A 27,389-nucleotide genomic window follows, 5' to 3' on the forward strand; every position below is an offset into this window, starting at 1 on the left:
CTTTCTGCCTGATTATTACAGCTGTTCTCAGCCCGTGCTGCTCTTTAGAATCACTTGAGGAGCGTTCAAAAATGAGAACGTTCAGACTCCACCTCAAACCAATGAAATCAGAATCTCTGCCTGAAATTCAGGCCCCAATACATATTTTTAAAGCTTCCCAGACAATTGTAATGGGCACCCACTGGATGGCTGCATCAGTCTTCTAACAGCTGTCTCAGTTCATTTTGTCTGTTGTGTTCATTGATCTCCTTGGAATCCAGCTTTCATCAAGAGCCTACAGTGGCTCCCCACTGCCCACCACATTAATCCCACCTTCCCTTGTGTCATCTACTAAATTGTATTTCATTCTTTTCTCTCTTACCTACATTCCGTGATACACTGAAACCATCTCACTGTCTGGCACTTGATTTGCCTTTCATTACCCTGCCCTCTCCTCTTCTTCTTCCTTCCCCACTCTGACTGCTACTTACACACCCGGCCTGTCCTTACTCCTCTCCTCTGCCTACCCAGACACTTCCCATTCCTCAGGGCCCGGCTCAAATTCCATCTTGTAAATACTTCATTCTCCATTTCACCTCTCTTATTATTTAGATAAGTCTTTCGGTATGTGTCATTAGTACCTTATATTATTTTTTTTTATAAATTGCTTTGTGTTGTATTTTTTGATTGGTAAAATTTAAATGTAATTGATACCAATTCAGAAGTTACAAAATTCCCTCCTTCAGTATCTGCCCCAAGCATCCAGTTTTCCTCCTTGAAAGCAACTGCTCTTACAGCTCTCTGTATCTTTGCTAAATATACTCTAAGCTGAGCTAACTATATGTTTATATAACACACACACACACACAAACATTGGCATACTACATGCAGTCCTCTGCATCTTGACCTCTTTTTACTTAGAGATATTTAAAGATATGTATAGATACATAATTTCAGTTGCAAAAAAAAAAAAAACAGAGCAGGGAATCTATCCTCTTAATAAACCTTCAAGTGTACAATACTGTTGTTAATTATAAGTACATTATTATGCATACAGTAGATCTATAGAACTTTTTTAATGTTGCATGACTGAAACTCTATGTCCATTGAACAAAAACTCATTTTCCCCTCCTCCCAGCCCTGGCAACCATCATTTTACTTTCTGCTTATATGAGTATTACTGCTTTAGTGGAATCATGCAGTATTTGTCCTTTTGTAACTGGTTGTTTCATTTAGCATAATGTCTGCAGGTTTCATCCATGTTGTAGCATATAGCAGGTTTTCCTTCTTTTTTAAGGCTACATAATACTCCATTGTACGAATATACCACAATTTCTTTGTCCATTCATCTGGTTGTGGCCATTTAGACTGTTTCCACCTCTTAGCTCTTGTGGATAGTGCTGTAATAGACATGGTAGTATGAATACCTCATTCAGTTATTTTGGATAAATAGGCAGAAGTGGAATTGTTAGATCATACAGTAAATTCTCTTTTTAAAAATTTTTTGAGGAGCCTCCATATGGTTTTCCACAGTGGCTGCACCATTTTACATTCCCACCAACACTGCACGAGGTCCCAGTTTCTCCACATTCTCACTAGCATTTGTTGTTTTCTGATTTTTTTTTAGTGACCATCCTAACAGATGTGAGGTGATACCTCATTATGGTTTCGATTTGCATTTCCTTAACAGGGACATTGAACATCTCTTCATATGCCCAATGGCCATTTGTATGCCTTTGGAGAAATGTGTATTGAAGTCCTTTGCCCATTTTTAAATAGAGTTATTTGGGGTTATTTTTGTTGTTGTTATTAAGTTGTAGGAATTCTTGTATATTTTGGATATTAACTCCTTATCAGATAAGATATATGGTTTGCAAATATTTTCTCCCATTTGTCGGTTGACTTTTTACTCTCTTGATTGTTTCTTTTCTTGCACAGAAGCTTTTAAACTTGATGTAATCCCACTCATCTATTTTCCCTTTCACTTTTTGTTTTGGAGATTATTCTGTATCAACACATTTCAGGCTGCCTTAGGGGCATCTGGATGGCTCAATCAGTTAAGCATTGGACTTGATCTTAGCTCAGGTCTTGATCTCAGGGTTGTGTGTTACAGCCCCATGCTGGTCTCCATGCTGAATATGGAGCCTACTTTAAAAAAATAAAATAAAAAGGCAAGCAGCCTAACTCTATTTACAGCTGCATAGTATTTTGTTCCTACTCATGTAACTGGAATTCTGAGTCAAAGGGTATACATGTTTCTAATTTGTGTACCTACTACTAAATTGCCCTCCATTAAAGGTTTTACTAACTTACATTTTCACCAACAGTGTAATAATTACTCTTTACATTTTGTGGTGTTACTTAGCTTTTCACATTTAAGCACCTTCTCTCCCTGACTCAGTTGTAATTAACCCCAAAACAGAAGCCACGTCCTGCAAATATTAGCTTGTACACAACACCTAATACCATAAGTTCACTCAATTGTTGCTCAGTAAATATTTGTTAAAAATCTTACTTCATTGTGTGTTTAGGGAGTTTTCTTATGGCTCTAATGACCACCAGGTGAAAGTTGTGCCCTTTACATGTGAGCTGTTCCTGAGAGAGGAGGTGATGTGTGACTGATATTGAGGAGAGATGCTGGCCATTGCTGTTGCTCTTCTAGATTCCGTATAATCTTTGCTCAGCTCAGCCAATCTTTGGATCTGTTCTCAGGTTTGTTTAGTTTGAATGATCAGTGTGAGGACTGCAGCTGACACCAGACTTGGGTCCAGTACCCTTCATAGCCTAAAATTTCATATCCTAAAAACATGGATAACACATTTTTATACCATTTAGTACAAATTATCTAAATAAAAAGCTCTTCTCCATGAATTTTTCCCAACTTTATATTATGAACAACTTCAAATATACATCTGAGTTGGAATAATATGTCCATATACCCACCACTGAAATTTAACATTTGTTCATAGTTGTTTTGCTACATACATAAATATATAAATATATATGTGTGTAGCAAAACAACTATGAACAAATGTCAAGTTTATATGTAATATATAAAAATATATAAATGTATATATGTTTGATGAATGATTTGCAAGTAAGTTGCTGATATTCCATTGAGTAGTAAATAAAGCCAAAAATTAAATAAAGCCAAAAATACTACCCTCTGTGAACAAATCTATTTTAAATGTCTCACAACCGTGTTCCCCCCACAAATTATATCTCTTTCTCCAAAAGGATAAGCAGCTGTTTCACGGCATCTTTTCCTCAAATGCCAAAAGACTTCTATCCATGGAAGAACAAGGTTTAAGGGAGGGGAAGCAACTGGCATTCTAAATTTCTCCTCAGGGGGCACCAGGATGGCTCAGTCATTGGAGTGCAACTCTTGATCTCAGGGTTGTAGGTTCAAGCCCCACATTGGGTGTAGAGATCACTTAAAAATACATAATCTTAAAAAAATGTTTTTTCCTCTTAGTACTAGGAAATATCTTTCATGTCTTTATTTAGGCAACTGTCTTGATAAGTCATTGGGGATGCAACCTCTACTAAATGACTATGAATTGTAAAATGGTTAGTTTTATGTTATGTGAATTTTACCTCAATTTTTTAAAAAAAGGTTGAGACCTTATGAGAATGAGTTGGCAGGAGAAGAGGAAGTTGAAGAAATAGCTACAGCACTCTTTATAAAGAGAACATGGATTTAGGGGTTGAGAAGCCGAGGGAAAGAGGCCGAGGGAAGGAGGCCGAGGGAAAGAGGCCGCGGGTGCTGAGCCAGCGGTGGGAGTCTGGAGCCTGTGAGTGAAAGTGGCTGAAGGGCGTTTAACGAACAGAAACATCTACTATTCAGTTTTAATTTGCCTGCCTCTGTCTCCTGAAACCAATAAAAGCGATACACAAAAATGCCTTGTGTGAGCCAGCTTGTGCGTGCAGAACCCTTCCCTGGAGCCACACGGGGCAGAACAAGAATAATACCATCTGTGCTAGCCAGATCAGAACCCTCAGAAAAGTGGACCTCAAAGCCAGTGACGGCCAGAAAAAACGTAAGCCACTGCTTCTTCCCAGAGTACTGGGGACATCAGAAGGGCTATGAGGCCATCCCCCTGTGAAGATGCGATTGAACCAACTAGGCTTGGCTCTCAAAGTGAGGCCACTTCAGGTGCCATCTCAGGAGCACCCAAATGTCATTTCATTGACTTGAAGTCACTCATGATTAGTCTTCAGTTATCCTTGTAGGGAAATGCCTCTCTTTTATAAGACAAAAGACCAAACTTCAAAGAAGTAGATCTCAAGGGTTGGGGCAGCTGTGTGCTTCTAACACTTCCCCTTAGAAGGGTTCCATGGGTTCCAGAACCAAACATGGTAGCTCAGAGACTGGTCTCCCAGAACGTGCCTTTTATCAACCTAAGGTGTTTTGTATTTGGGATCAGAACCCATTGACCCTACTTCTAGTTGGGTGGTAAAAGTAGGAATCAAAAGGAGGGGGTCTCTAGGGAAGGGCACCCCCATGAGGAAAGAGTGAAGACTATTTTTGTAGTTCCCTCATTCTCTTACTCAGTTTTCTGTTTATATCCGAGGGAGTTTGATATTTTAAGTGAATGCGAGGTCATCAATCTCATAAAATAATATCCCAAACATGAGCCAGCCCATGTGTGGATGGACCAGGCACCAGGCCAAGCACGTGATCACATGTCATCTGAAGTAAGTACAGCTATTTTCCCCCTTTTAATAGATTAGAAATTAAAGTTTAGAGAAGTTAGGAAGTTAAATGACTTGCCCAAGGTCACCCACACAGAATGTAAACAAGTTTTTGTGTGCTTAACTATCCTGCTAATGATTAAGGATATCCAGCTAATGGTTAAGTATATCTGCTCAGAGCTGATACATAGTTAATATACATAGTTACTGTATAGAAGCTCCTTTATTCATTGAAATGTTGCACATGAGTCTAAGTTGGCTCTCCCATGCCAGCCAGACAGCACTGGGCCCACACTTTGTCCTCTGAGTCATGGTCTATTGCCACAACATTATTATTTCTTTTTTGTTAAGTATTTCAGAGGAAAATTCTCTGCAGAAGAAAGGCATGTGGGCTTTTGGTAGAGCAGGATTATTTTTCCAATATTTGTCAATCAGACTTTGCGAAAACTTAGACCCCTTGAAAAACAGTGTTAGAAATCCAATTCTGTATTCTATGACTCTCTACAAATAAAATTTGTAAAAAAAAAAAAAAAAAAAATATATATATATATATATATATATATATATATATACACATACATAGCTCAGACCATCAAGATTCTGATTCATTGTTTTCCAGACTTTGGATTTCTTTTGGATCCTTAGACCTTCAAAATAGATTTTGGGGACAGTCCTAAGATTGCCAGCTTTTTATTTTGCAAATTGATGGAGGGCATGAAGAAAAAAAACTTGCCACCTATCATCATTATCCTTTAAAAAAGGAAGGTCATAATACAGCATAAAAATATAATACAGTCCTTTAAATTCAATAGGCCTGCATTTGTTAAAAACTTGCCACATACCCCCCTCTTTTTTTAGTTGGGTTTTCCCCAAGTAATTGCTGATCCTAAACTTTGGAAGGGAAAAATATCTAAATAATTAATGGTTTACAAATTTAAAAAAATTTGGCCAACGTTTCAGCATTTAGGAAAAATAGCATTTCTACTATAAAGCTTCATAGGTTTATATGTTCTATTGAGTCAGTCAGTAATGATTATACCATGATAATATTTACATTTCACAGGGAAGCAAATACTTGGATACTCCCCATGTCTTTGTCTAAAGATTTGTCATTCATTTGCATTCAAATAAATTCTTTGCTTTCACTCATCCAGAATAGTTCTCAACTTATTAGCTAACCAGACTAAATAAATAGAGTTGTATTCATGCATTTTAATGTCAAAGTAAAAATGGTTTTCCCAGATTTTTTTTCTTTTCAATCAAATCCCCCAAAAGATATCTAATCACTCCTAGACTCAGTTACTTAAACATTTCACAATGTTGCCACTTCTCTAGTAAAACAAAAAGAAACTTGCTTTCAGTAAGTCAGAGAGCCTTACTGTAGCAGTTTAGAACTTTAATTTTAATTTAATTTTCTGATGAGAGAAAATTCTTAGACTCCATTTCAAACCTCATGTGCGAGGGGATGATTTTGTCATAGAGGTACGTGGCATTGCTCAATACACACAGTGATTAGCCTTTAGTTGCTCAATCAAATCACCCCTGGAGCTCACAGTCCAACAGAGGCAAGCCGTGTACAACTAGGATCATAATACCTGGAAGGACGGGGTTTGACCTTAGTGCACGCCATATGCACCCTGGACATCAGTGTACACTTGTTGAAAGAATGACATAGCTTGGTGAGTAATAGGAACATTAAAACCTCTGCTGGACAAGTTCATAGGAATGGAGGCTCATGGCCTGGATGAATGGGAAAGATTTGCCAAGGAAGTAACAGCTGAGTAAAATTGCAGGACAACCAAAGTAAAGATGATAATGGAAGGAATGCATTTCCACTTGGAAAAAAAAGAAATGCATAAAAAAAGAAAGGTATATTTTAGAAGTGACAAGTAAAAATTTTGTCAGGAGTAAAGATGTAATAACAGTTTGAGAAAGAAAGCCGAAGGGTAGGATCCTGGTTGTAGAGAATTCTGGAAGCCAGGCTGAATTTGGCCTTTTTTTTTTTTAGAGCGAGAGCACGCACCCATGTGAGCAGTAGGGAGTGGGGAGAGGGAGAGAGAGAATCTTAAGCAGACTTCCATGCAGAACACAAAGTGCAATGTAGGGCTCGATATTGACCTGAGCCAAAATCAAGAGTTGGATATTTAACCGAGTGAGCCACCCAGGCATCCCTGAGTTTGGGCTTTAAATCAAACAAAAGGTAGAGTCTTAGTTGAAGGCTTTTGAATGAGGCATGTTCCAAAAGTGATCTTAATTGCCTCTCTGCATTGACTGTCACCATCCTTATCTTCCAAAAGCTATATGAGAAAAAGCACATTCTGCTTTCAAGGGCTGGTCATCTAAAACCCACACTTAATTTGTTCTAAAGTCTCAGCTTTAGGGGCATGAGAAACTGTTTCTGGAGTTGTGGGAAATCCCCCATGCCCTCAGATCCTATGATAACCCTTGGCATCTCAAGGGACTCGCCATGGTTCTGCCTCCACAATTCTGCACAAAGCCATTCATGCTATGTTCTCTTTCCTCTCCAAAGTTCCTCCTCTTCCTCAAAACCTAACTCAATACTTGCCTCTTCTGGAAGGACTTCTAAGACTCTGATATGAAACTATTTGCTCCTTTATCCAGGAAACCCATCCTTAACATCTTGGTGCTACATTTAATTTCCTTACATCATGAAATATGCAAATTCTTGCATATTTACATCTAACCATACTGTAACTGGCTTTAGAAAAGATACTCTGTCTAGCAGACCCTTTATATCCTCTGTCTGGGACCTGCCTCCCATCCTGCCTCCCCACCCCCGAACTTCACAGTACAGTGCAGAGCACTTGGTGAGTTTTGGTGGTTTAAGAGCTTGCCCTCAACAACACAGGATTTCTTTGGACTGAAGACCTATAGGATATGTGGCGTGTGGGCTTTCACCCATCTTGGGCTTCACATTCTTTTCACCAGCATGTATAGAGCTTCTAGAACAGTACCCACGAAGACAGCAATTGTTTCATAAGCCTTCTTTCTATCCTCAGTGTCTCAGTTTCTACAGGCCTCCAGTTTCTAGTGATGATAGGAATGCAGGCTGCTAACATGGTCATGCACTTAATAACCTGGGATCGGACACCACAAACAGCATTAAAACAAAACAAAACAAAAAACAAAAACCCTCTTAATTGTCTTCATTTCTTCCTAACTCACTTTTACCTGCTTCATCCACTCTCTGGGACCTATGACTAACAATGGTAGGTCACATACACACCTCATTCCAGCCCTCCAGATTTTGTTTCGTGATCTCCAGAGCCTGTTTGTCATGTAACCTGCTGTGGGGAGAGGCCCAGCTCAGGAAGTCCATGATGCCGCACGGACAAAAGCACACTTTCATCTCCAGGTCCCACCCCAGTGGAAGCCATAGCACCTGAGGGTTTGGAGCTGCGGCCCTCTTCTTTGGAACTTGTGCCCTCCAAAAATGTCTCCTAGGCTGCCTGTCCCTGCATGACCAACTTTGACCGCTACCAACTACTGCTTTAGACAGAGCTTCAGAGTCCTGCCTCACGGATGCAAATCCAAACAGCCCAGAATCAAGCCTGGAAATCAAGTCAGAATGGATTGATTTGCATGGTGGAGCTTTGTCACTGAGAGAAGCCAGCCAAATTCCCAGGGCTCCCCAGCCCTCCGGAAATAAGCTTTACAGGGCCTGGGGGCCAACAGGGTGGGCGTGATTTGAATATTCACTGCCACAGCTGCTGCGCCCCAGCACTGGTCACTGCCATCGGTTTCGCTTCATTTTACTGCCTCAGAATCCCCCTGTGCATGTTAGTGGTTAATACAGCAGCCGGGAGACGCCAGACAGCTCTCGGCACCTGGTTCAAATTTAAGGCTCATTTACACATGATGTCACACACGCATTGTCAGCGCAAGGGAGGTCAGGATGGTTCATTTTGGGAAGGTTCGCATTGTTGAGTCTTTACAACACTCACTGCTATTAATGCTTTAACCATCTGACTTGGATTTCGGTTTTCTGGCATGAGGTAATCCCAGGCAGTAGATTTATATGCTGAACGGGAAGCCAGCAGTGGTGGCTAATCACACTGGTTTGCAGATCTGCACCTCTGGAGCCTTGGGATGGAATTAGAGGGCCACATGGCATGTAGCAAATCATGGAGGTTTTGAGCACAAGGGGAATTAGCCAGACCTGGAAGCAGGAGCTGTGAGCGGGCGGTTGCCTGAGGTGGGAGGCTTGACTGAGGAATAAAAACCAAAGTAAGTTGGACAAGGGTCTGAGCCCAGAGGCCGTAGGATTACTTTGGCCAGTGTTTTGGGGTCATTGCTTGACCCATCCTTTTGTTCACCATCCACAGACATTCCAAACCCACCTTCCCAGGCCCAATTCAAGTTTCTCATGTTCCGCCAAGCCTTTCCTGACCACCCAGCCCATGGCGATTTTTCTCCTGAACCCCTAAGTACTTCTGTCAGTAAAATAAGGCAACTAACAATTGCTGAGTATTTAATGTGTGCTACTTGTTCATTTTACTCTCACAGCAACCACATGCCAGACACTATTGTTTCGGTCGTACAGACGAGGAAATCGCTTCACAGAGATTAAATACTGTGTCCAGTGTCGGAGCTGGTCAGAGTCAGGATGGAGGACTGATTCCAAAGGCCAGTTCTGAAGCACTGAAGCAGGTGACAGACCCGCGGAGTTGTGCTATGTCGCCTGTGCCACTTAGCTCTGCATGGGGGAGGCCAGCTGCGCCTCAAGGAGACCCCGCAGAGGAGCACGTGGTAGTGCTGGGTCAGGCCCCATGTGCGCATGCGCCGTCTCTGTTGCCTGACTGGCAGTAGTGGCGGTGCAGGGACCACCGCTGGTGCTTTTCTGAACCCGCTGACCTCCAAGCATAGTGGCACTCAAGGGTATGCTCGGATGGATGGACGGTTAACCCCCTCCACCCTCATCTGTGCTGTGTCCTACCTATTAATATGTGTCCTCAACATATTAAAATGTTGAGATCTTTGGGCGACCACCGCTATCACTTGCTACTGTCCCCTGGCACATGGCTAAAACAAGAAAACTGGTCCGCCTATTATATCTGCAATGAGAGTCTCCCTACCTTACAGGAAGGTCAGAGTATGTCCCTCAGTCCTGCTGGCTGTCTTGATTTTGATTTTGGGCCAAGGCCTGTTGCCATGGATCCCCCCAGTGGGCTTTCTCATTCTGTGTCTGTTTTAGTCAAACAAACAAGCATTACAATGGGAATAACATTGGCTATGATGGCAGCATGCTGAGGGGCACCTACTTTGGGCGGGAGAGTCCAAGAAAGGGTTCTGGGAGTGGATGACCCTCTTGAAAAGTAAGTGAGAGACAGCCAGTGAAAAGGAGTGTGAGGGCACTCCAGGCAGAGGGAGCAGCACAGGTAAAGGCCTAGAGGCATGATCACAAGCAGCCATGAGCATACCTGAACTCTGACTGGAAGGGCTCCAACAAGAGGGTAGAAACTCAGGTCATCCCTGACCCTTCTTTACTGTCTGCTTAAGTAACGTGGATGATGCTCTTGCCCCCAACCCTAGAGAAGATATCTCTGAAGACTGTTTTCTTAGGAAATGTCTTCTCAGAATGACCCTACAGACAATAGTTGTTTTCCCAGTATTCTCTCATCATTGAACATACCTAGGGATAATTGAAAAACCAGGCAATTAAATGCCTCTCTTGTAAATCACCATCACTTCAAAGCCTTAGTGTTCAGTTTGTAAGCCGTGCTGAGTATCTCATACTTGCCCCTCAACCCTTTCCCATGCTGCTCTCAGTCAAGGAGGCAGACCCCTGTGGACTGTGTCAGCGGGTTTGCTTGCCTCTGGCTTCCCATTGGGTTCAGCCAAAGAAAGACACCCATGGAAGGTCAGAGAGGAAAGGAAAGTGATGTCAGGGTAATTACCCCTCCACACCCCCTCTCTGCCAGGCCATGTTGGCTGCACCTCTCTACCAAAGGCACAACTCCTGTCATGTGGCCCTCTCCATGTAGCCATCCTTGCTGGGGGCTTCTTCTTTGCCCCTTCAGTCATAGGGTAGTAATAACTACCTCTCCCTCATTGTTACTAGCTGTTATGGGCTAAATTGTGTCCTCTCCCAAATTCATATATTGAAGCCCTAACCCCCAATATTTCAGACTGTAACTGGACTTGGGAAATAGGGCCTTTGAAAAGGTGATTAAGTTAAAATGGGGACCTTGAATGGGCCCTTATCCAATCTGACTGGCGTCCTTACAAGAATAGGGAACTTAGACAAAGAGGCACCAGGGATGCTCATTCACAGACACCAGGAATGACCATGTGAGGACACAGCAAGAAGGCATCTGCCCATCTGCAAGTCAAGGAGAGAAGCCTCAGAGGAAACCAAACCCGCCAACACCTTGATCTTGGATTTCTAGCCTCCAGAACTATGAGCAAATACATTTTTATTGTTGAAGCCACAAGTCTGTGTTATTTTGTTACAGCTGCCCTAGCAAACTCATACAATGGCCAGGAGCATACTTCACTGTCCTTCAGTGATTTCCTTAAACCCTGCTTATTACCTTGTGTAAAGTTTCTTTACTACACTTTCCTTTTGAGCATATCACCTGTTTTCTTGCTTCCTGACTGAGAGACAAGCTTAGACTCCAACAAGAGGGCTTAGGGACAAAGGTGAGGACGTAGGTTGCAGAAAGCAGCTCCCATGTCAACTCCCTCCATTGTGTGAATGCACCCACTGCTCTAGTGCTACTCCAAGACATGTCTCCCCCTTAGGAGCCCAGTGACTGTGGTCCTTACTCCTATGAGCTTCAATTTTCCTATCTGTGAGGCGTAGATCACGACGTCTACCTCCTTATGGGGGTATTTTGAGATGAATGTGGGAGGCAAGTATGAATTCACTGAGTCTCAAACCCTACAAAAAAGCAGAGGGCTCTTCTAGAGTCTCTCTGTAAGCACTTTCATTGATAAATATGCACAGAGCATTGAAGTCTTCGAAGGCAAGAGCGTGATGGTTTTCACTTTGAAGCACAGCCCTGAGTGTGGTAGAGGAGGGGAGCTCTGCTGGCTGCTCAACTGCCCCTATTCGCTCTTCACTAAAAGGAAAGAAAGAAATCAACTCTTCCTTTTCAACACTGATACAGACCCCATACAAACAACAGGTCTCTCTCTGTCCTGTCCCTCCTGTTTGTTAGAGAGTGAAGGCAAATGAACCAGCTGGAAGCCAGAGCAGCTCAGACCCCGAAAAACGTACACAGTGTGGAGTGAGAACACATGGTGTCTCCTGAATCCTGTTTTCTATTGCCAGTTAACGTGGCTTCTCAACCACGTTATCGTCACCTGCCAAGGCTGAAACAGTCTCCACGCCCCCAGCCCCCAGCTGCGAAGAGGGCGCTCTCAGCTCTCAGCTGCTGGGATGGGGACCCGTCCCAGGCTCCTAGATGACAACCATGGGGGCGCAAACAGGCACCGGAGACTGAGATATGGTCTGGAAAGCAAAGGGCCCCAGGAGGCCGCTTGTATCCTGACTGCCCTCTCTGCAAGCTGTGTTCTCTACTGACCTTTCCCAGCGCGGGACTGAGGACCCCGGCTTCCGCCCCAGCTGGACCTCTGGCTCTCCACAGGGTAGGCTGGCTCCTGGAAGGGGGCTCCCTCCAGGCTGGTGGGAGCACATCCGTGCTCGTGTGGCTATCACGGGTATTCCTGTGAGTATGAAAAGCATATTGAGGAATGAAATGGCTGTGTGGGCTGGCCGGGTGAGAAGACAATAAAAAGCTCAAGATGTAGACGTATAGAAGAACCGTCACCTCCACTCTTATTAAAGTAAACAAACTCCGACAAGCTCCAAGGGGCCCCTCCGAGAGCTGAGGTTACAGAGCAAGCAACTAGGCTGAAATCTAAGGGTCAGTGGGGGCGGGTGGAAAAGCGCAGGCCACGAGCCCTTGCCTCCCCGGGGGCTGATGTGGCCAACAGAAGTCACCTGGAGTAGGGAGCGAGTTAGCAGTGAATTAGTGGGGGCTGGTGAGGGAGTGTGAGCTCCTGGGACCACACATACAGGGGAGTTTGCATCTGTTTTGCAGGCTTTTCTCCATGAAGCCCATCAGACACTCAGAAAAGACTGGCCAAAGTCCCGAGAAAGAATCCCTCCGTGGGGCAGCCTGGGGAGGGGAAAAATACCCACTGTGGAGGGACCTGAAACCATCCCTCCCCAGCCCTCCTCACCCCTTCTGGAACAAAAGCCTTAATCTGCAGGAGATAGGACAAAATCTCGTTTTCCTTAAAGCCCTGATAAAACTGAGGGAAGGATACAGAAAAACCAAAACCCTCCATCCTAACCGAGGGGCAAGAAATTCAGAAAATGAAAACTAAGACTTTATTGCCTTCAGAGGTAGTCTGCAAGAAATGTTGAAGTTCTTCAAGCAGGAACAGGTGCCAGAACAAAGACACGAAGAGCCCTGAGAATTGAACAATTGAAGGTAAAATACATTACAAATTTTTCAATTGTTCTGAAAAGACAAATGACAAGAGTAAAGAGTAGCAACGTGTATGTGGGTTTAAAAATGCTGTTCATATGGTGGAAGACAATTTTTAAATATTGAATTAGTTTTGCTTTCTCAGTATAAACTCCATTAGTTTCTGATGTATTATTCTTAATTTTTCCGCCCAAATTTCCACTTTTTAAATATTGACATGAGCAATTTTAGAGATTTATCATTTATTTGGTCTTTATTCCCTGTATTCTTTTTATATAGCTCTTGTTTTTTAAAGGATCTCTGCACCAATGTTCATATGGGATATTAATAGTTTTTTAAACTACCTTTGATTTGATGTCAGGGTAATGCTGGCCTCATAAAATGAGATGTGTCACCCTCTCTTTTCTGGAATATGTTGCATATAATAGGTGGTAATTTCTAAAGTTTTGATAAATTTTCCAGTGAAACCATCTGGATCTTTCTTTAGGTTTCTTTATTTTCAAACATTTGCATGTATAATCCAAACCCAGAAGTCTGAAAATAATGTATCTTGGTGTGTTGGCTTCTTTATTCATTTGTATTTATGTTGCCTGGGGTTCTCGGCATGATGTCTTTCATTAGTTTTGGAAAATTTTGACCACTATCTTTTCAAATATTTCTGTCTCATTTTTTCTTTCTTTCTTCAGCTCAATTTTTTGCTCTTTCTCTCTCTCTTTTTTTCGTCCCTCCCTCCCTTCCTCCCCTCCCCCTTTTAGAATTCCAGTTAGAGTGTTTGATATTGTTTCGCGGCTCTTGGATTCTCTGATCTTTTTTTTTTTTTTTCCTTTTTGTGTTTCAGTTTGGTTATTTCTATTGACCTTCCTTCAAGTTTACTGTTTCTATCCTCAGCTGTGTCTAATTTATTTTTGAGCCCATCAAAGGCATTCCTTATCTTTGCTATGTTTTTTTACTTCTGATACTTCTACTTTATTCTTTCTTATGGTTTTCACTTCTCTGATAAAAATTTTGATGTGTTCATTTCCACTAGGCTTCTAATATATTGATATGTTGGTTATTTTAAATTCCCTGTTTGATAATTCTATCTGGATTGTCTCGGAGTCTGGTTGCATTGATTACTTTGTCTCTTGACAGTGGGTTGTTCCCCGCCCCCCCTTTTTATGTTTCTCCCAATTTTTTATTGATGCAACATTGTATGTAGACCAGAAAGCTAAAGTAAACAGAATTTGTGCCTGCAAATAGACATTTACCTTATTCTGTTAGATTGAATGAATATAGCAGGATTTGAGCTGGGCTTGGGTCTGGTTCTGGGTTTTCTCGGTTTGTTTGTTTTTTGGATTTTTGTTGTTTTTATGTTAATATTCAGTGCATGACCAGATTCAAATTCCTTCAGCATTACCTTATGTTTTTGATCATGGCTGAAATATCAGAGGTATTTTTCTTGGTGTTTGTTCTTCAGCTGCAGATTTCAACCTTTACTTTGTATCTCTGCCTCAGAGAGGTTCTTTCTCCATGCTCTTGCACCCAGCCTGTGGGGTAGACTGCCGTTACTTGTTACTGGGTGCTGGGATGTGTGGGTGGGTCTCATCCCGGTGCAGTCCCAGACTGGCCTTGTGCATCTGGGTCTCAGGAGTGGGGCTTACTCAGAAATTTTGTCCTTTTTCCCCGTGGCGGTTGAGCTATGCCTTCTGTCTTATGTAGGAGAATGTGTCCTGTCCCTTTCCCGTTGATGAGAGACTTCTTATAGAATCTTGAGCCCAGGACTCTTTCCTGCCCCTTTCCCAAGAATAGAGGATTTTTTATCTCTTACCCTTCTCCCAGCTACAATGGGTCTTCATCTATGCCCAAGTGCAACAGAGTTCACTGCCTTTCCCCAGTGGCTTAAGGTGAAGAGTCTGGGTATAAATCTGTGCCTTTCCCTCAACAACACTGCTTCCCTTCCACAGGCCTGCACCATGGAGGGGAGCTGCTTTGGTCTCTTGCCCTACTTTCAGTCTTTTCTCAAGCAGTGGGTGGAGGCCTCTGATGAAAGCCTGCAAGTGGGTGTAAATTCCACTTGTATTTCCAACTCCCAGGGGTGCTATACTTTCAGGCTAGCCCACTTTTAGCCTTTAACAATTTATTACAATTTGTAGCTGAATTATTCTTCTTTTCTTTTTTTTCCCCTTTCTCTTCTCCTTCTCTTTCATCTTCTTCTGCTTGTATGGTAGCTGGTCTCTTTTCTTCATATACTCAACCACAAGAAGGCCCTTGCTTGTGTCCCATTTCTCCTTGGAGGGGCTGTCTTTCCATAGATTTCATGTGTTTTGATTCTATATGAGGTTAGCTTTCTGATGGGTTTAGGAAAATCTATGATTTTGTAGTTTATTTGACTTTCTGTGCTTGTGAGGATGGGAGAGGCACTATTTTCAGCTTTTGGCACACTGGACAGACATGGAACTCATGTTTTCATATCTAATCAAGCATGTATCTTCTCCTTTTCTTTTCAAAAATCTTTTCTTGGCTGTTCTCATATTTATTCTCTTAAATGCATGTTAGAATCATTTTATCAAGTTTGTCATCTCCCAAACTCTCCCAAAAAAAAAAATCTTTTCTGATTGAAAAGGTGTTAAAATATGTAGACTAATTTACGTCCCATAATGTGTTGAAACTCCCACCCCCATGATCTGAACATAGCAGCCAAAGTAGGTGTTGTGCTTGGAAGAATGCTCAAAGGCCAGCCTGCCTCGAAACTTTGCCCCTTTGCTCTGGTGCCTTGAAATTCTAGCATTAGAAGTGAAAGAAAACTCCCAGAATCTTAAGGGATTAAAATGCATGCAGTCTGCCTTGGAAGGACCAGTATAATAATGAATTTGCAACCATCACTCCACTTATAAATTAAGACCATGGAACTAGACAGAGTTTTGTGTGATTTGAGTGAGTATGTGAATGTGTGTGTAAAGAAGGGAAGGGGATTCTGTGAAGGACATGGGAGCTGGAAGAAAAATTACTAAATCTGGAACCGAGAGCCCCTGTGGTTGAAAATCAGAATGCCTAACCTCCTGAGAAGAGCAGTGGGGAGGAAAGCCCCCTCGGCCACCCTGTGGTCCTCTCTCTTCAATCTGGCCATAGAGGAAAGCCAGAGACAGGGCAGTTGAGGCTCCTGGAGCAACAGAGCATGACCAGGCAGCCCAGACTATTTAGACGGTGTGTAGAGGAAACCGTTCTCCAAGAGGATCCAGCAATTATCACACCTATTGACTTGTGCTCCCAAGGCCCTTGCAAATAGGAATCTCTTGGAATCCTCTGAAACAAATCATCAACGGTTTCAGAAAGAATTTTCCAGGAGGGGGAATAAAGGCAAAAATTTCATGAAAGAAAAAAAAAATTCTTCATGTTTTCCACAGACTGCTTTAGAAACAGAAGGAGTGGCCAACACAAGGCGATGATCCTTGGTTGACCCAGGACATTTCACAGACCGAAAGCTGAAGCCACACAGCCTGTACACACGCCCCCATGCGGGCCTGAGTTCTGATTTTTAAGGATGTACCATTTTTGTAAATTAATATTAAATTTTTAACCAATTCCAGCACCTCGTTAAGGACGGGCCTGTTCTTTGCCAAACTCTTCCGAGGGAACCTGCTGGGTTCAAGTGAAGGTGTCAGCAAACATTTCCCAGTGTGCTCTGATGGGGAAATAGTTATTTTGTAACACTCCTCCATGCCCCCAAACACAATTCTGTGACATGTTTTATATGACCATGGGGATTTGGACCAAGATTTCATATCCATAATGTACCCTAATATCGAGAAATGGAGTTTTGAATGTATTTTCTCCTTTGGCACAGAGAGGGTGCTACATTCTGGAAAAGTGGGGCTTTAGGGGAATTTCTCTTTAGCCCTGAGAAAAAATAATTTGGGAACAAATCAGACTGTATTTGGTTTGAGAGCTTGAATCCTGGAAGGTCACTGAAGGAGACGAATGGTTATGTGAAATAGTCCTTAGCTACGCAAGTGGGTTTCATGATGGCCTGTAAAAATACACATTTTCTATCTCCAAAGCTGCTATGCCTTTACTAAAGCTGCTGCTGCTGCTTTTTTTTTTTTTTTTTTTAACACAAAAGACTTTCCACAGAGTCATTTTCTACGTTGGAGGGCTAACATTTAGAGCAAGGTATAAAGGATCTTTGCCATAATAATTACCACTTAAGGCAAAGATCTCCAAGGTTTTATTTGGACCTGAAGGTGCTGGCGCAGTCCCTGCTCTGTGGACAAAGGCCACCCTCACCCAGCCACCATGGGAAAGCTGGCTGCCCTGCTAGGCGAGGCTGTAACATTAATATCAAGTACATGTTCTAAAGGGTGAGATGTGATTATCTGCTAAGAGAAGGCTGCCAGGAGAAGCCAGAGGAAAGGCAACAGCACTTTGAGCCAGAACCCAAGAAGGGGTTCCAGTCCTTTTCATTGTCCTCTTGTGTATGTTAGAATGTGTCCCTGTGGGCACCTTCATGGCTTTGGTGCCAGGATTCACTGTCCCCAGCCCAAGGTGAGTTTATGAGCAGAGGGATCATTTATTTACAGGACTCTTGCATCGGGAACGCATGGTAGCTCAGTGATCTGGGGTCGCGGGAAAGAAGGGTGGAGATGTGTTGTCGCCAAAGACAAAACTTAGGCTAATGTTCCTAAGATCAGCCAAAAGGCCTTTGCGTTAATTAATGTCCTGCCGGTAGTTCTGTTCAGAAGGACTATCATTTGGCACTAAATTAAGAACTTTCATTGGAAGATGATTGTTTTTATAGAATAGTAATGCAATGAAACTGGTCAGCAGGGGATAACTTTTATATATATTCTAGCAAAATTCAAATTCATCATCTGATACACAAACACAATAGGAAAGGTAGAAGTGTAATATTGGTACGTTGATTGGTACATTGGTACCAATATTGGTACATTGATTCATGGTCCATCCAGCATAATATTTGGTTTGAGGAAGGGCAGGTAGAGGGCAGAGTTACTGGCAACAGTGTCTGCCTCGTCAACGTAGGAAATACATCCCTCCTCCCACATACTGTTTTCTCTTCATAATTTACAAGATGCCTTAATCCATCCACCTCTAAGCTAATTAGCTTTTACTAGTCATCACTGTGTAAAAAGTTAGTACTACCTTTTTATCTTTTTTCTCAATATGTAAGCAGTAATATTTCTTGGTAGGTGCTTATATTTACATTGATCTCCAAGGTAGAAAGAAAAAAGTGATTCTGTTATTTTGGGATTTGGAAACAACTCTTCATGTTTATCTTCTTTGTGTAACTTTCACAATTTTAGAGCTTTTTATCACATTTTCTTTCATCCCTCATCTTTCCAGGAAAAAGGACACTCCCCCCTTTTTTTTTGGCTGCATAGAAATTATTCCATTTTCTTGACCATATTATTGCATTTCTTTGGATCTTCTCCAGCTCCATTTTGCCTTCCCAGCAAAGAGATGTTTTTAAAAAGCACTTATTTGGGAAATAACATCAATATGGTTTATTATTTTTCTTGCTTCATTAAACACCAGTTTGCTGTACTAACAGCTGTCCATAAAGCCAAAAGTTAGTTAAGTAAGTAAATAGTTTAGTTTAAAAATAGAAGTGTTGACACAGGCATAATGTATTAATTTGCTAATCCTTTTGGGACTCACACACACATAACTAATTCTGTACACACTCCTACAACTTCAGAAGATCCAAGGTGGTGAGAGAACTATGTACCCACCCTTAGCTATCAGTCAGTGATCAATAAATCGGTAAGTTACAAGTGTACTGATATATTTATACAAATAATATGACTATGGAGTGTGCAAGTTAATTAAGGTTCCCACAACTGAACAGCTGGAGAAAACTCTTAAACATTATCTAGACCAGCCCTATATTCCTTGGTTTGGCAACACCCGAAATAGGCAAATCCAACTGTCTTGTAACTCATGCTTCTTTCAGTAGGCATTGACTGTGGCCAACAGTGGGTCAGGCACCAGAGGCAGGAAGATCCTGGGGTCTGGTTCTAGCTATGAAAGTAGGGTTTGCTGAGCTGCTGGGTTATTAAGAGGATGGATGCGTTGATACAGTTGCTGAGAGGAGGGCCAGGCACGCAGTGAGCCTTGCCTAGGTTATTATTAAAGTTCCAACATTTTAACTTTGTTTCCCGAATCAGAAGGAAATGACCTATGTAAGAATGAGCCAGGCTGTCCTAGAAGTATGAATGGAGAGTGTTGGGGGCCCAGGAGAGGTGGGGTTTGGGGCCACCTCAGGAAGTTGGGACCTGTCTTTGGAAGAAGTTTGATTTGGGCCTTGGAAGCTGGGGGAGGTTGAGGAAGATCTTTCCTGTTCGGGGGAATAGCAAGTACTAACTATGCTTGTTCTTCATTTTGAGGCAATTTCCTTGTATTTAGGGCTTTGGAGAGATAGAGAACACTGAAGGCTGGTAAATCATCCATAAGAACAGTTCCCTTCCAGACTGTTATCTGCCCAGTTGCCCTTTTCTTTTCTTTGGGGAATTCACTTTCGTCTTTTTTGGTGGAGAGGCACCTAGGAAGAGCCTTGGCAAAATCACAAAGTAAATACAAAATGTTTGCCCAACTCCCCTCTCAGCATGACCTCTGGTTCCCTGCCCCCAGGGCCTGGCCTTCCCTGTGCCCACTGAACTCAGGAAGTCAGGCTTCCACCTTCTGGAGGAAAAGGAACTTGGCAAGCTCATTGTCACAGGACATGTCTGGACTTGCGTACTATCTGCATCCTCACGGCAAGCTTTCTGATGATGTTAATGCAGAGGTTCTCCAGACCAGTGAAATCTGTAAACATTTTGGCAACCCCTGGCAAAGGGCTAACTTCTTATTTTGCTAGTGAGAACATTAAAAAAAGAAAACAAATTCCTACCTAACATCATCAGTCCTTCCTAAAAGAAAGTCTTCTTTAACAACAACCAATAGTGGAAAAGGTAGTCTTTTCCTTGGAGCGTAATTGGTTTATAAAAAATCAACAACCTTTATTTTGCCACTGACTGTCATGGTCACTTGGGAAGCACTGTATTCACTAGAGGGGATGAATGCCGAAAGTCAGACACCTGCAGGGGCCGAGTGGGACCAGACGGAAAGCGTCTCAGTTTGCTTTGCTGATGTGCCTTCCATTTCCACCATCGGATCTGCCTGTGCCTCTGTAGCTGGGCTTCCTCAGCCTCTGGTTTGTGTCTGTTATGAGAACCCAGCCTTGGTTGCTAGAATTGACTGCCCAGACCAGCAGGTTCAGGAATTGACCTAAATGAACCTGTTGTTAACAAAGGCCATATCAAATCTCCTCAGTCATCCTCCCCATTTCGAAACATTGTTAAAACCCATGCTCGATCATGGCCTAGGCCTTGGAGAACACGGTCGTTCTCAGTGCCCACTGAAGCTTAGAAACCTTCACTGCATCAAGGGAGGTAAATGTGCTTAAAATATTAGACTGTGACGTAGATGCTGCTTGGAAGGTAACTGTCATCTTTCAGGCACCTGGCATTTCAGGCCAACTAGCGGCACATCAAGTGTCAATAAAGTTGGATTAATCACAGCAGCCATTCCGGTCCACTATGGACAAGGTCAAGGTGCTAGCATTAAGGAATGAAATATGCAAAACCTGCATTTCTATTTTTGGTCCTGCTCTGCAGCGTGGTTTCTAGAATAAACTGTCGCTGCACAGCAGGACTCAGGGAAACAGTGCTGATGGCCTCACTCTTCTTGCATTGTGATGCCCAGGGAAAGATCCGCCTGCTGCTGGAAAACAGATTCCAGGTAGAACTGTGACTCCTTAAAATTTACTGGAGCTTGCTCAAGAGAAATATCCATGCATGTTTATTTATAGCTGCTGACTCCCTTTCAGACACACTCCAAATTTATTATTCTTGAAATTGAATTGGTTGTAATCACTGATTATGGAAACATTGAGCAATTCCGAGGCAGGCCGGGAGGAAACCTTTGTCATCAGATTCTGCATTAAATCCTGCTGTGTGCCTTGGGCCACAAATTGTTCTTTGTACTTTCATGTCTATAAAATGGGGAGATACCACTTGCCATGCAGAATTGTGGAAATCAGAATAACTGTACAGTGCCAGACAAATAGTTCTGGCAGTTACTAGAAATAACTTTTTAGGATGTGTTGGGGGGAAGCTGCTTTGGCATTTCCTTCCCTATCTGGGACAGCGGTGCGGTTTGGGGGTTGCTGGGAGAATATGACCATATTCCTTCATTGCTCTTGCTTCTAAGAACGTTTCCTCCTGCTGCCATCACACAGGCAAGATGGCGACCTTCAAGGGTGGCATGAGGAAGTGGGTGAGCAGCTTCTCCTTGCCCTCAAAAGTCCGGGGCCCTTCCTCACAATGCCTGTGTTGTTAGTGGTTGCTCACAGGTTCGTGTGTCCTTCAGTTAGGTTGAAAAAATCCTAGTATGGCCCCCAGCAGGGCATGAAGCAAATGCTGGTTGGTTGACTTTGGAAGCCAGGTTAGTACAAAACAAAGAAGGCTTGGATGAGCTCAGGGACAGTGAAAGCCGTCAGATGTATAATTCCGTTTTTCATGCTCATTCCTGCCTCTTGCTTACTACATTAAAAGAATGAGTAGGATGCCTCTGCTCATCCAGACCAAGTTCAAAGACTGGGACATCCAAGTGTAATCTCCTAGTTAATATTAAAGTTTTCCTCTGCTGTTAGAATTGCACTTTGTAAACACTCGACACTCAATAGATGCGGTCAGACAGATGGAAGCACTGAGGCCAACCCGCTAGTCGGAATGTACTGACTGCCCAGCTCCCAGAGCTGCTTCTGAGTCTCGGTGTGTGGCACAACTCTGGCTAAGCCCCACACCTCCCCCCACTTAGCACCTGTCAATCTCCTGTCCTCTGTGAAAGAGCCCGTTTTCCTTCCTGCTGGGCCCCCCACTTCTCCAGGATTTCCTCAGTGCTGTCTGCCCAAGTCTCAGTGATGTGGGAGGTGTTGCTCAGGAAACCCTGGGACAGGAAAAGCTGGTTGGCTCTAGGCAGGCATGGCTACAAATTCATCACCTTCCAAGCAGCCCTGGGTGGGGGCAGAGTGGAGTTCTTCCCACCAGGACAAGAGTGAGTCTCTGAAGTCTGGTCCGCGGAGGCCTCGACCTTTCTCCCTCTGGCACAGGCTGGCTATCCTGGTGTCCCCCCACAAGGGGTAGATGGCCACGTGATCTCGAGGAGTCTGAGGAATAGGAAGGGAATGGAGGGGTGGGGGTGTTTTTGGCTGAAGCTCAAACGCCCCCTCCCACAAGTCCGTGTGCCCAGCCTGAGTCCCAGCATGAAGCTCACCCCGTCCAGTTTGCTTGTGCATAGTTCACGGCAGCTGTGGTTGCAAAATAGGATCAAATCGTCCAGGTTTTAATTCTGTGTAATGCTGCCATGAAAATGGGCTTAACTGCTTTTCAGTATGGTCGTTATGACTCTCTTAACTTCCCTTCCCCACGAAACCTTGAATGAGTCATGGCTGGAGAATCTCACTCCACCCCACTACCCCGAGAAGCAGAAAGGCTGGCTTCCTGGGGTTTCTCTTCCTGGCAGTAAACCCCGTTGTCCCTGCAGGACTGTTAGAAGTGATCCAAGGTTATGGCCGGGGAGCCCATTACCTGGCAGGAGTGGGGGTTCTCCTTACCAGCTCCCTCCCCGTCCAGGAGGGAAGACGGGTGTCTGCTCCAGACTTCCGGTTTGGGGGAGAGGGGGGACAGAGGAAGACCCTGAGGCCTACCAGACCCGGAGGGGGCTGCCCTGTGAAGTCCTCCCTGGTCAGGATCTTCCTTCCCCAAACTCAGGTCTATGTGCTCTCAGGGTCATTTAGACTGTTTTAACTGTGAAGGACAGAAACCCACTTAGGCCTCTGTGTTCATTTCTGAGGGTGGATGAAACCAAGTACCACAGAGGACTGGGGCTCAAGGAGCAGAAAATCATTGTCTCACAGCTTTGGATTCTGGAAGTCCAAAATCAAGGCGTTGGCAGTGCGCTTCCTTCTGAGCTCCATGAGGGAAGATGTGTCCCAGGCCTCTCTCCCTGGCTTCTTGGGGGCTATCTTCACACCATCTTCTCTCTTCACGTGTTTCTGGGCCCATATTTCTCCTCCTTATTGGGACACCAGTAATACTGGACTAGGACCTCATTTTAATATAATACCTCTTAAGCATCTTCTCTCCAAATACAGCCACATTCTGAAGTATTGGGGCTTAGGAGGTCAATGCCTGAATATTTGAGGGAATGCAGTTCAGCCCCTAACTCCTAAGCAAAAGTTTATTTTAAGGATGCTCACTGCCCTGAGCTGAGGTGGGCCGATGGGTGCGGCCATTCCGGGGAGTTTTTCCTTTCTCCATCTCGCTCTCTCTGGCCTTTCTGTTCACTCCAGGTGAAGTCAGGTGTTTCTGTTCTACACACTCCCAACACCGCTTTGTCTCGTACGGAATTTCCTGGTACGGGAACTAGACGGCGTGTTGTCAGGTTACCTGGTCCATGTTGGCCTCCATGCGGGACTGCAGGCAGCAGGGCCGGGAACAGCCTTGTTCTCTTCGGTGTCCCCAGCCTCCACCCAGGCAGGGCACGTGAGGGTCCTTAGCTGGTCGTTGTGGAGCTGAATGTCTCCCCCTCTCATTGTTCCTGCTCCCCTCTCTCACTCTTTACTGGTAATTCCTCAGTAGCCTCTGATCTAATTTACCGACATTTCAAACTCACATTCCGTGTATCATGTTTCACTTTGTACAATTTGTACTTTACTGTATGTTCTCCTTTGTACAAGCAAATTTATTTTATTCTTTATTTTTTTAGAAACAGAGAATGTGTGTGTGTGAGGTGAGGAGTGGAGGGTGGGGAAGGACAGGGGGCAGAGCGGGGAGAGGATCTTAAGCAGGCTCCCTGCCCAGCACTGGGCCTCCCCCCGCAAAGTTTCAATCTCATGACCCTGAGATCATGACCTGAGCCAAAATCAAGAGTTGAAAACTTAACCAACTGAGCCACCCAGGGAGCCCTAAGAAACTTTATTTTTAAAAGAAACATGGTGTCACAGGTTTGATATTCTCCTTATAGGTTTAAATGAGTAGATGATAAATATGTAACTATTAAAAGTTTGCATGCCAGTTGAAGTTCTCTCCTGAACCACTGGTGGGCTACCTGTCCTGCTCACGTCCTGGAGGGGGACTATCTACCCAACTTAGCTTATTGTCTTTCAGGTCATATCAAATAGGGTGTTCTTGGCTGTAAGTAACAGAAACCCCAGGGAAGCAGACCTAAATAATGGCATTTACCACCTCCTACAACTGGAGTACTGGGATTGTGAGCGTGGAGACCAGCTGTTTTAGGGGTTTAGTTATCTCCTCAGAGACTAAAGTTCTTGCCACCCCTATGCTAGAAGCTTTGGTGTCGGTTTAACTTCTGGCAGTAAGAAGATGGCAGCAACGTCACATCGAGACACGGCATGCAGGGAATAGGGGAGATTGTCTTTGTCACTTTCTTTTTCCTAGAAGTCCCCTAGCAGACTTTCCTATAAATTACATTGGCTAGAACTGAGTCGCATGTGCATTCCTTGGAAAGGGAAATGAACAGGTCTTCTGGGGCAGAGAGGATTTTGAGGTGAGGACCAAGTGTCCATCGGATATGTCAACGACTAGCCTATGGACAGGTTGTCATCGAGGCAGGTACTCACTGTGGGTCCATTCGGTGCCTACCTCTCACCCCAGCCCAGCCTCGGTCAAGGGCGGACAGTTTCTACCAGAAGAGGGTCTGGGGTATGGCAGGTGCCACAATAGACACATGTGTGCTCTCCCTTCACGTGACTGTCTCTGTGCCTTCAAGCTCTGCCTGGCCTGAGGCTGAGCCATCAGCTTCCAAAATGTAGCTGCCTCCTCCCTAACCACCCCCAAACTCTGGCTCGCAGCAGACCTGAGCAAACAGAGCCAGCACCCACCCCACCTTGGCCCCTGAATCTGGGAAGAGAGACTTTGCCCTGAGTCTGCTTTTGATGGGGCCAGGCCAGACCCACAGGGCTCATTTTCTCTGTCTCCTGCTCAGTTCCCTGGCTGTTCCTCAGCTGTCAGGTTGCCAAGCCCCGAGCGTCTCCTGGCTCCGTCTGCAGCAGGAAATGGGCCTGACAATTGTTCTTCCAGAGCCGGTGATTTTTCAATATGTGTTTGTGTGGATCCCACCCACACTTCATCTCTACAACCCAGCTCGTGTGCGGCTCTGATTTACTAAGCACGTACTACAAGACCAGCTTTGTATTCAGCAGCACAGGGGGGTGGGCGCGGAGGAAGCCTTGGACACGCTCTCTGCTTTGGGGCTTATCCTCCAGCCATAGCCACAGCCACACAGTGGGAAAGTGAGGTCCCCAACGAGGGGGGCTCGGTTTGGCTCTAGGTCACAGAAATGGTCCAGATGCAGAAATGCCCTGTGGGATCCGAGGAGGGCAAGAGAGATGGGGGCAGGGTGGGTGCTGATTATTCTGTCTGCCTGAGACTCACACGCAGAGACTCTCTTTTCCCTACTGGGTGTCCTGGGAGAGACTGTTGTAGACCACATCGGCCAGCCCCTTGCCCCCATCTTCTAGGTGGGCTTTGCTGGTGGAGCCACAGGCAGGAGACATGAGGGCAGGAGGAAAGGGGGGCCTGCAATGTTTCCCCCCTGCTTCCTTCCTGTCTTGTTACCAACGATTCTGGTTTGGCTGGGTTCTTTCAAGCCACAGCTCCTGGAGAGCACAGGATGGTGTGGCTTCCTGGTGCTGCTGGGTCCCTGGGTCCCTTTTTCGTTTCCCTCAGCCTCCCCCCTCCTCTGAAAATAATCCCTTTATTCTTCAGAGTTTCCTTGCATGTGCTGGGAGGCAGGCTAGTGAACCATCTTAGGAAATAGACTGGAAGGAGCAGAGCCTATAGCTGGTCTTCTGAGCAGCGGCCGAAGCGGGATATGTGGGGAAGAGAAGAAAGAGCTTTCCGGGGAGACAGGCAGAGATGCGAGGGACGGGCCGCTGACACAGGGAGTGAAGGCTGATCGTGGGAGTCCTTGACTGTGGAGCTGAGGGACTTGGCCTTCGTCTCTTGGGTTGCATAGGAGCTATTGGAAGATTTTGAGCTAATTAAACAAACATTTGACTTTTTTTTAAAAAAGATTTTATTTATTTATTTGAGAGAGAGAGAAAGAACATGAGAGGGGAGAAGTTCAGAGGGAGAAGCAGATGCCCCATGGAGCAGGGAGCCCAAATGTGGGACTCAATCTTGGGACTCCAGGATCATGACCTGAGCCAAAGACAGTGGCCCAACCAACTGAGCCACCCAGGCACCCAATATTTGACTTTATTATTAATGGTTTTGTTTTGCTTTTGTTTTCTACTTTTCCCCTGTTTTTGAGTTTACTAATAGCTAATGTTTATGAAAGACTTAACTAGGGGTTGAATTTTGTCCACTCCAAAATTCATATGTTGAAGTCCTAACCCTCAGTACCTCAGAGTGTGATCTTATTTGGAGACAGGATCTTTAGGAAGGCAATCAAGCTATAGTAACGTCGTCTGGTGGGGGGCATCACAGGTGTCCTTGTAAGGAGAAACTAGGACACAGACACGTTTGGAGGGAAGAGGGTGTGAGGAGACCTAGGAGCAGCTGCCCATCTGCACACCAAGGAGAGGGGCCTGGGACAGATCTTCCCTTACAGCCCTCAGAAGGAAGCACCCCAGTGACTTCTGGCCTCTAGAACTATGAAGGACACAATTTCTGCTGCTTAGGCCACCGAGTCTCTACCACATGCTAGAGCGGCTCCAGCAAATGACTCCATGCCCAACGTGTTGGTCAGGTGTGCATGAACAGGGCATTATGGGCCGGTTCTCCCTGCTGCCCCATCTCACAGGCCATGCCTTGGGCCCTGCTTTGTCTCCGCACACGGGCATTCTGGCCATACCACTTAGGGCTCAAGCACTTTTTTTGTGGTTATTCACATACTCATTTATTGAGCACTTATTATGTGCCAGGTGTTTTTCTAGGGTCTGGAGAGACAAACAGATGAAAATCCTGACTGTCCTGGAGTGCACTGGACGTGTCTGCATTTGTTTGTCCGTCTCTACCCAAAGTAGAGCTGCTCCGTGTAGTTGTGACTGGGTCCGCACTGTGCATGACGCTTGAGTGTCATGGAATGAAGGAGAAGGAGACTACAATGAAAACAGGGATGTTTTTGACCAAGGTCAGTATGTGAAGACCAGGCCCCAGATGCTGCAGATTAGACAAGCTGAGCCTTTGG

The sequence above is a fragment of the Martes martes genome (genome assembly GCF_963455335.1).
Source record: "Martes martes genome assembly, chromosome: 7".
Classification (NCBI taxonomy): Eukaryota; Metazoa; Chordata; class Mammalia; order Carnivora; family Mustelidae; genus Martes; species Martes martes.